Genomic DNA, 9058 nt, shown 5'->3' on the forward strand with positions numbered 1-9058 from the left:
CAATAAAGCTTTGAGGCAGAAAAAAGTATGAAACTGTCTCTCAGCATAACTGAGAAAAAATTATAATTTCCAAAAGTTCAATATTGGGTCTGAAGTTTTAATTCCTACTTTACACACATGGGATATGTGAATGTATACTGTGGTTTGAGACTATATTGCACATGCTTTTCAGAAATCCTTTAAAATATTTCAGTGTTAATAAACTCAATGCCAAAATAAATATATATTATTCTAATTTAAATAAATATATATCAAACCATTCTCATTTTGAACACAACTTATTATCAGTGCTTTCTATTTAGACTCTTAGGTACTTCTAATATATTTATCTTTTTTCCATATGTAAAAGTTTCCTTTCTTCTTCTTCTTCTTCTTCTTCTTCTTCTTCTTCTTCTTCTTCTTCTTCTTCTTCTTCTTCTTCTTCCTCTTCCTCTTCCTCTTCCTCTTCTTCTTTCTTCCTTCTTCTTCCTTCGTCATCGTCATCGTCTTCTTCTTCTTCTTCTTCTTCTTCTTCTTCTTCTTCTTCTTCTTCTTCTTCTTCTTCTTCTTCTTCTTCTTTTTCTTCTTCTCCTTCTCCTTCTCCTTCTCCTTCTCCTTCTCCTTCTCCTTCTCCTTCTCCTTCTCCTTCTCCTCCTCCTTCTCCTCCTCCTCCTCCTCCCCCTCCTCCTCCTCCCTCCCCTTTCTCCCCCTCCCCTCCCTTCCTCCTTCTCCTTCTCTTCCTCCTCCTCCTCCTCCTCCTCCTTCTTCTCTTCCTCCTTCTTCCCCTTTTGTTATTCTTCTTGATATTTTTGTTTCTTGTTCATAGTCTTGTTCTCCTTCTTTTCCCCCTTCTTCCCCTTCTTCCTCTATTCTTCTACCTCTTTCTCCTTCTCTCTTTCCATCATCTTCCTTCTCTAGCTCCTTTTCCTCTATCCTTCCCCCCTTCTCTCCTCTTTCCTTTTTGAGTTTTTGTCTTTTGAGACAGGGTCTCATGTAGGCCAGGTTTATCTTAGACTCACTATAAAGACTTGCTATATTCTGCTCTTCTTGCCTCCATCTCCTGAGTGCTAGGATTATAGTCATGAACTTCCATACTGGCTTATATAGGATAAGAGAATCGGATACAGGACTTTCTGTGTGCTAGGCAAGACCTTACCAACTGAGCCAACTGAATCATAGCCCCAGCTAATGCCTACAAAGAATTTCTAAAACTGGAATTTGTAGGACAAATGTATTCAAGTTTGAGAGCACACATACACACACACACACCACCTATGTATATGCATAGTTACATGTATACACAAGCTGCCATACAAACACATTGTATGAGTGTATGTCATCACCAACAGTAAGTGTGCCCCTTTTCTACTGTAATTATAGCTGCCACCATCTTCATCCTCATCATAGCTAATATTTGATATGTACCATATGATATAGTATTGCCTAGCAACTGTCTAAACACTGTATTATAGCAACTTAATGAATTGTCACAATAGCAGAGTGGCAGATGCCCTGAGCATTCAAAATTGCAATGGATAGTCACACCTAAAAGCCAAGTGTGAATAAACACAAAAATGAAAAAAAAAAAAACATAACCCCATCTTCAAATCCTGCTTTAAAAAGTAATCACTATTAAAAGTTTTGCAATGAGTTCATTCAGATGTTTATATGTGTAAAGTATGAGCATGCAAAATCCCACAGAGGAGGCCATATCACACTCATCCTCACCCTTTTATAACCGGTTTTTCTTTTTCTAACAATGTGCCACAGCCCCCTTTCCACTGCATTCCACAAAAAGTGGACTTGCCTCATCCTTCTTTGTTTGTTTTTGAGGCACAGACTCACTTATGTAGCCCAGGCTAGTTTTGATCTTGTTGACTGTCCCTTCTGCCTCTACCTCTAGAGTGCTGGGATTATAGGCATATGACACCGTGACCTCATGGTCTGCACTTCCTTTATCAGGCTTGGAATTCTAGTGTATGGATGCACCATGTAGGTCCCTGTGTTTCTGGTATGACTCAATCAGGATGCAAGGTTGGTAAATTTAGAGCATAGCCTCAGGGCACTTAGGGGAGGTCTGACCTGTGAATGAAAAAGGGTGCTTACTCTCTTATAGAGTATAAAAACTCTGAAAAACTCAGGGTAGTGAATGGAATGGCCAATGAAAAAAGCCACCCTGAGCAAGTGTGGCCATACACCTCTGTTTAAAAAATACTCTGTGAAACTGGGTAAGATTGAGTTGGAGACCCTGGGAAGTCTTACCAACTGGGAAGTCTTACCACTCCTACTAGCAAAAGTTGCATTAAGAAAATCATGTTGGGTGTGAATTAGGAAGGCACCATAGAGGCCTGTGTTCTGGCATTAGCAGGCCAGGTACCATGTGGATCAGAGAATTAAAAAAATCTTGTGTGTGTGTGTGTGTGTGTGTGTGTGTGTGTGTACACATTCATTCATGTATGTGGGTACAGGTATGCAGTTTGGGGGACATCATGGCACATGTATGGAGGTCAGAAGATAATTTCTCTGTCAATCCTTGCTTTCACCTTGTTGGAGGCAGTGTTTCTGCCTCCTGTTCTGCCACAGGAAAGGTGGAATCGCAGATTATGGCTATGGTGCCAAGCTTGCATGGCTTCTGAAGGCCAGTGCCTTACCCACTGAGCCACCTCCTCAGCCTCCAAGCAGGACACTGATGCTGTCTGCTTGCCATGTGCTCCTGGTTTGGAGTCATTGACCATGAGAGTCCTCTCTAGCCCTGTCACTGTGCAAGCCAAGCAAAATGCAACTCTGGGAGCCAGATTAAAGGGATGGGCTTGGCAGCTCGTGTTCCCTAAAGAACAATTTTTAACTCTTGGTTTATGCCCTTGACATTTCTTGGGGGTAGAGAGCTTACGATATGGGCTCAAAGTGCGAGCCATGAGCGGGCCAGCAGATCCACCATTCGGTCTCCTAGAAATGGTGCATGAGAAAAATCAGCCATAATTTTTCTGCTTTCCCATCTCAGGCATGGTCCAAATAGATTTTAACCACAAGTCGGAAAGCTCTGTTGTTGGTACTCAGGGATGCGCTCTGTCTGTGTAGGTGAATTCACTTCTATTCGGAAAGTGAAAACCAGCGTAGTTCAGAGTACACTGATTAATACTTCAGGAGAAAATGAAACAAAATAATAGAGTTGAAACTGAGTAGTGGTGGGATTATGGATGGCCGCCATCTCTTTTCTTTCTAAACTTTGCTATGTTTTGCTCAGTTCCCCAGATGAGTAAGCACTCCTTTCACAATAAAAATGCAACGAAAGTAACTTCAGTGATGAAAAAAAGAGATTCAAGCAATATACCGCTTGCTACTAGGTCAACACCACCTCATCTATCTATTCCTTGTCTGCACTTTTCAAGATTACCTTAATATCCATATTAATTTTAGAAGAGAGAGAGAGAGAAAAAAAAAAACCAACTGAGGAGGCTGTTCATGGCAAATCCCCGTGCTCCCATTCCTTTCAGAGATTGTTGGGAACTTCAATGTCCCTAATGAAGTCTGGCCTCTTCCTTCTTCCTTCTAGACAGAGGCTAAGAACTTTGGTTTTAGCTTTTGCATTTGGTTAAGGACTGGTCAGTGAACTGCAAGAAGACACAGCACTGGCCTGTGGTCTAACTCAGCTGCCCTGGGATTATTTGCCTGGACTTCAGAGTTAAAGTTTGGAGTTGTAGTATCTAAATTCTGATGAGAAAGAATCTAAAGGAGTCGGGGAGGGGGGAAGCCAAGGAGCAAGAATAGAGTTACCGGAGATGTAGGGGCGATCTTGGATGCTCTGGCTAGAGCTTCTGAAACAGTCTTCTGTCAACATTGTGCTTCAGGAGACAACAAACGCCACACCATGCTGCAACTAATGTATTCTGTTTTCGTTCCTTTCTTCCTCTCACCTTTTCCTTCCTTGCTCTCTTGCTTTCTTCCCTTCCTCTTTCCTTCCCCTCCCCCTCTTCCATCCCCCCTCCTTCTTTCTCCCTTCTCTCCTTTCTTTCTGATTCTTGTTGTTTATTTGTTTTGATTTTTTTTTTGTGGTATGGGGGCTGAACCAAAGACATTGTATATTCTAGGTGAATACTTTATACATGAGTGAAACTCTCAATCTCTGATTTTTTTTACTTGTTATACCTGAGCATATTTTTTTTAAAGACAAATACAACCATTTAAAAAAATAATAGAGAAACATAAACTTCAACTCCTAACCACTGAGACTATATATTTTTTAAATGGTTTTAGTGGAAATGCAGTGAAATTTACTTAGAATGGAAATACAAGGCAATGTTCTAAAAATTAAAGATCGTCTACGGCTCCAGAGACTCTCCCATGTTTCTCATTGTCAATACTCTCTGCCTGGTGGTGAGCTCATTACTTTTGCATTTGGGAACATATTTGTTAATACACCCTAGCAACTAGGAAACCAGTGTCCCACCATATGCCTGAGCTGAGAGCATTTGTCATGGTTTGTGTTTCCTCTAAAGAGTGCAGGACAGACCTTGATTGGACAAAGCTCCAGTCTGGGGATAGTTACTTGAAATGTCAGCTGGAAAACACACTAGCACATGGGGGTGTTTGCCGCTGAGCCTGTGAAAGGAGGACTCAGTTCTGTTGATGCTTCCTGCTTCTGCTCTCTGATCAACGATGCCCCTGCTCTGCATGGTTTTCAGGACACATCTCCCTGTCACTAGTGGATTCATTCTAGAAGGAGGGAAGGCTAAGAAAGCTGGAGGGACAACACACACACACACACACACACACACACACACGCACACGCACACGCACACACACACACTACTTCTTTCTGCCTAAGGACAGGACACTGAACCATCCCAGATGCCTTCCTGCTGTGTCCTGTAGCTATTGATTGTTTGTTTGTTTGTTTTTTAAAATATGGTAGTCATTCTTGTTTAGCAAAAGGAACAAAGTCTTTACCAAAGAATGGAGACTCTGATGTGTTCAGGTGTTCAGCCCTGTATGAGGTGCGGTGTTGGGGGTTGGCAGGGGGGGTGTTGGGTGTTACTCAGCCGCTTACATTAGATATTTAATATTCAGCCAGGAGATTCGAAGGAAAGAGTAGAATTTACCAATTAAGAGGGAAATTAGCCTTTGTATGTGTGCATACATCTCTTCCAACCTAATAATTGCCAGGGTGTATTTTCTTTCTTCCCCCAACCCTCCTTTGGGAGGCACGGTCTTTCTGTTTTAGGTTTCATTGTCCTGAGGCTCCTCTGAAGACCAGGCTGGCATCGAACTCAGAAATCTGCCTGCCTCTGCCTCCTGAGTGCTGGGAGTCAAGGTGTGTGCCACTACACTAGCTTATTTATTTTCTTAAACAAATAATTCTTCTTTTTTCCACTCTCACTGATCCAGAGTAAAGCATGAGGCTCGGAGAGGAGAAGGGAAGTGGAGAGTTCCTTTTGTACATAGACAAACTCAGAGGCTACGTGGTGGAATGGAATAGATGCTTAAGGGTACATATACAAAACAGTGCATAGCATCTGCAAGAATGTGTGTGTAGCATGGTAAACGAATATGCATACATACGCACACAGAGGAATGGGCACCAGAATTGGAGTCACAGAAAGGAATGTATATTCACTTCTCCAAAGCCTTTAGTAGGCACTAGTTTAAAGAATGGCCTTTACAATTCCAGTTGCCAAAATTGCGTCAACTTGGTGAAAATGATATAGCATCCCGCCACTGTAAAAACAGTTCAGAGAGCATGTGTCCTGTGCTCTGGCAGCGTTTTTCTTACTCCTTGGTAAGTTTCATGAGGTCAGAGTTCACAGCCGTTGTGGGAGCTGATATCTTCTGTGAGCCCAGTGCTGATCTGCACTGTAGAAATATTTGTCAGGTAAGTGGTCTGTCAGTATATTCGAGCTCTTTCTGTGCTGACGGTGCCTCCTTGTGTGTTGGCACTGTACAAATAAGCTGAGAGTGACATCAGGCTGTTGCTACTCTTCAGCTCACCTTCTGTATTCAGACAGCTAAATCATTCACACACTTAAATAATTCATTATTAGTAACAAATAATTGCCGGCAAAGCCAACAAGTGATGGTGACTCACCAGTGTGCTGTGACTCTGGCTTTCGGCCACCTCCCGTAACCACAGTTTATCACAACTTTGCTCTAATCTGATTGGATATCTTCACAAGCAATGTTTACACAAATCACTACGGAGAACAGGGCTCCATTCTGAAACTGAAGTCAGGGGAATGACTGGAAAGATATGCAAAATTCAAGAGCAAAATGACCTAGACCAAATATCAGAAGGTGTGTATTTGCAGGCTTGCCATGTGTATAGATGTGTACCCATGCGTGCACATATGCATGTTCTTGCTTCATTTCTCAGGAGCCCTCTGTCTTCCCAGCTCTGGGCCACACAGCTACACCATCACACACAGTAAACCCTATGAACGGGTGAGTTCTCTTTCTCCAGAGCAGGAGACCTTGTCTGGATCTTCTGATTTTCCTCCCTGGCATGATTTTAATTCCATCAAAAATACCAGTCTTTCTCCTCTTTTCCATGGCAAAGAGTTCTTACTGCTAATCTTCCGTGGTAAGAGCACCGTTATCAATCTGACTGCTGCTCCAGAGTCCAAATTCCACAAACACGTTTGCTCTGAGCTTCTCATAAACAATGATAAAAATCTGCAGAAGCAGCGTGGTTTCTTTTCCCTTGGGTATTTCAGGCTTCTGAACCAAGTTTTCCCCTACCCTCTGCCCCCATTTTTTAGCTTTCCTCTGAGCTTCATTTTGCTTACTTGCCAGCATTGGATTGCACTTGAGGCCACCAAGCTGGAGATGCGCCAAGTGGAGAAAGAATGAATCTCAGCTTCATAAGCTTAAATAAGAGGTGAGGGCAGGAGAAGACATACCACACACACACCACACACACAAACAAACCAACACACACACATATACACACATACATACACACCACAAACACACATATACACAAAAACCCACACACACAAACACAAACACACACACGTATACACACATACACACCACACACACACACAAATACACACACATACATACACACCACACACATATACACACCACACACATATACACACATACATATACACCACACACACAAGCAAACACACACACATACATATATATACACACACACACACACACACACACACACACTCTTGCCACTGGTTTCACCACCAGTGATCTCAGGGAGAGTGATGTCATGTGAAAGAAACTGTCCTTGACCCTTGGCACCCCTGAGCAGCACTGGACCCTAAACTCTGATGCTAAGGAGGCACTGCCCTAATCCAGAGGATTGCTGTATTTAGTATTCTCCAAATAAAGGCAGGGAGTGATGAGTCACAACTCCGTTTTCATCTTCATGAGTTGCTCTGTTATTTTGCAGGGATCCTGGGCAGCTTTGGCATCATCATGCACACTCCAGCGACAATCAGCATCCCAGGATTCTACCAGCCCTATCCTATTACCTCAAGGTACTTGCACTCTGAAAATGCATCAGGGGCCTGGAGAGATGGCCCAACAGTTATGAGCACTTGTCTCTCTTGCAGATGGCCCAGGCTTGATTTCTTGCCAACCAACATGGTGGTGGCTCATGACCATCTGTAATTCTAGGGGAGTTTGAGACTGTTCCAGAGGGTCTTACACTGTTTCAGACTTCAGTGTTTGGGCACCAGATATGCAATTGGTGAACATACATATGTGTAGGCAAAACACTCATACATGTAAAATAAAATAAACAAATATAGAAAAAGCAGTTGTTAAGATGATTATTTGAAAAGAACTGAATACTCTAGGGCTAATGCGAAATATTTTTTATAGCAATTAAGTACTCTTGCACTTGGGCTCCATAATATATAATATTAGAGACAGTGTGTGTGTGTGTGTGTGTGTGTGCATGTGTGCGCACGCCTCTGTGTGTGTGTGTGTGTGGTGTGTACATTCTGTAGGGTAGAGAACAATCATGGGTGCCATTCTTGAGGTACCATCAACCTGGTTTTGTTTTTGTTTTTACTGGTCCTAAGGTGACTAAGTGGGTCAGGCTGGCTGGCCAGCAAGCCTCAGGGTCTCCTACCTCTGTCTCCCTAACTGCTGGGATTAGAAACTCCTGTTGCCACACGGAATTATTAATTTATTTTTACCCTTGGACTTGGGGATCAAACTTGGGTCCTTGTGTTTCTGAGGCAAGCACCTTACCAACTGAACTGTCTCTCTGACCTTTGAGTGTGTGTGTGTGTGTGTGAGAGAGAGAGAGAGAGAGAGAGAGAGAGAGAGAGAGAGAGAGACAGACAGACAGACAGACAGACAGACAGACAGACACAGATACAGAGAGAGACACAGAAAGAGACTGAGAAAGAATGGAGGAGTAGGGAAGAAGGATAGAGGGGGAAGAGGGAGAGGGAGGGAAGGGGAGGGGAGAGAAAGGGACACAGAGAGCGAAGAAGAGACTTATCCCTTGCCCGGAGACTAAGACTTATCGTATCACTTCTGATAGTGTCCTGTAACTGATGCTGGGAAGACTGGAAAACACCCTCTCGCATCCCTAAAACATCCTTGACTCCATCTGTTCCAGTCCTTCTGACACTGGCTCCACATTGTGGAGTTGCCAGCGAAGCCACAAAAACCCAAACTCCAGTGAATTCACGGCCAAGCATGTGATGAATCTTAGCTGTGATTCCTAGTGTGACTTAGATGAACTTAGCCCATCCGTGTTGCATCTTGCTGCTTCCCAGCAGCCTTGGCTCTGGACACATGGTACGTGTGTGCTCCAGTGCTCACACCACCACATTGTGCCAAGCAGTGAACAGGGAACCTCAGCTCAGTCCCGAGCCTCTGATACTATTATTACAAACAACAGTGTTTTCACTGTACAAAGTTCTTGTTCTTATAGAACAGTTACAGAAAACAAAAGACTTTTAGTTATTAGCCTACCATCATTCCCCAGTGTGTATCAATTCGTGTATCTCTAACTTTATAGCTAAAATGTTTGACTTACTAACTTGCTCGTTCTGTTTTTTGACTTGGGTTACACACACACCAAAAAAAATGCAAAATTAAATTT

At 42.9% G+C, this 9058-nt stretch overlaps 1 long non-coding RNA gene across 3 annotated transcripts; it reads left to right on the forward strand.

Moving 5' to 3' along the window:
* Positions 1-5789: 5789 nt before the first annotated feature.
* On the forward strand, positions 5790-7632 carry LOC115032333 (uncharacterized). 3 transcript variants are annotated; one of them, XR_003838007.1, is made up of 3 exons: positions 5790-5848; positions 7385-7472; positions 7548-7632. It is a non-coding gene; the product is annotated as an uncharacterized LOC115032333 (long non-coding RNA). The 3 variants fall into 3 exon arrangements; XR_015044852.1 differs by lacking the exon at positions 5790-5848 and adding an exon at positions 6205-6267; XR_015044853.1 differs by lacking the exon at positions 5790-5848 and adding an exon at positions 6653-6850.
* Positions 7633-9058: the final 1426 nt, after the last annotated feature.

The sequence above is a fragment of the Mus caroli genome, unplaced genomic scaffold, assembly GCF_978045245.1.
Source record: "Mus caroli unplaced genomic scaffold, Mus_caroli_1 scaffold_13, whole genome shotgun sequence".
Lineage (NCBI taxonomy): Eukaryota > Metazoa > Chordata > Mammalia > Rodentia > Muridae > Mus > Mus caroli.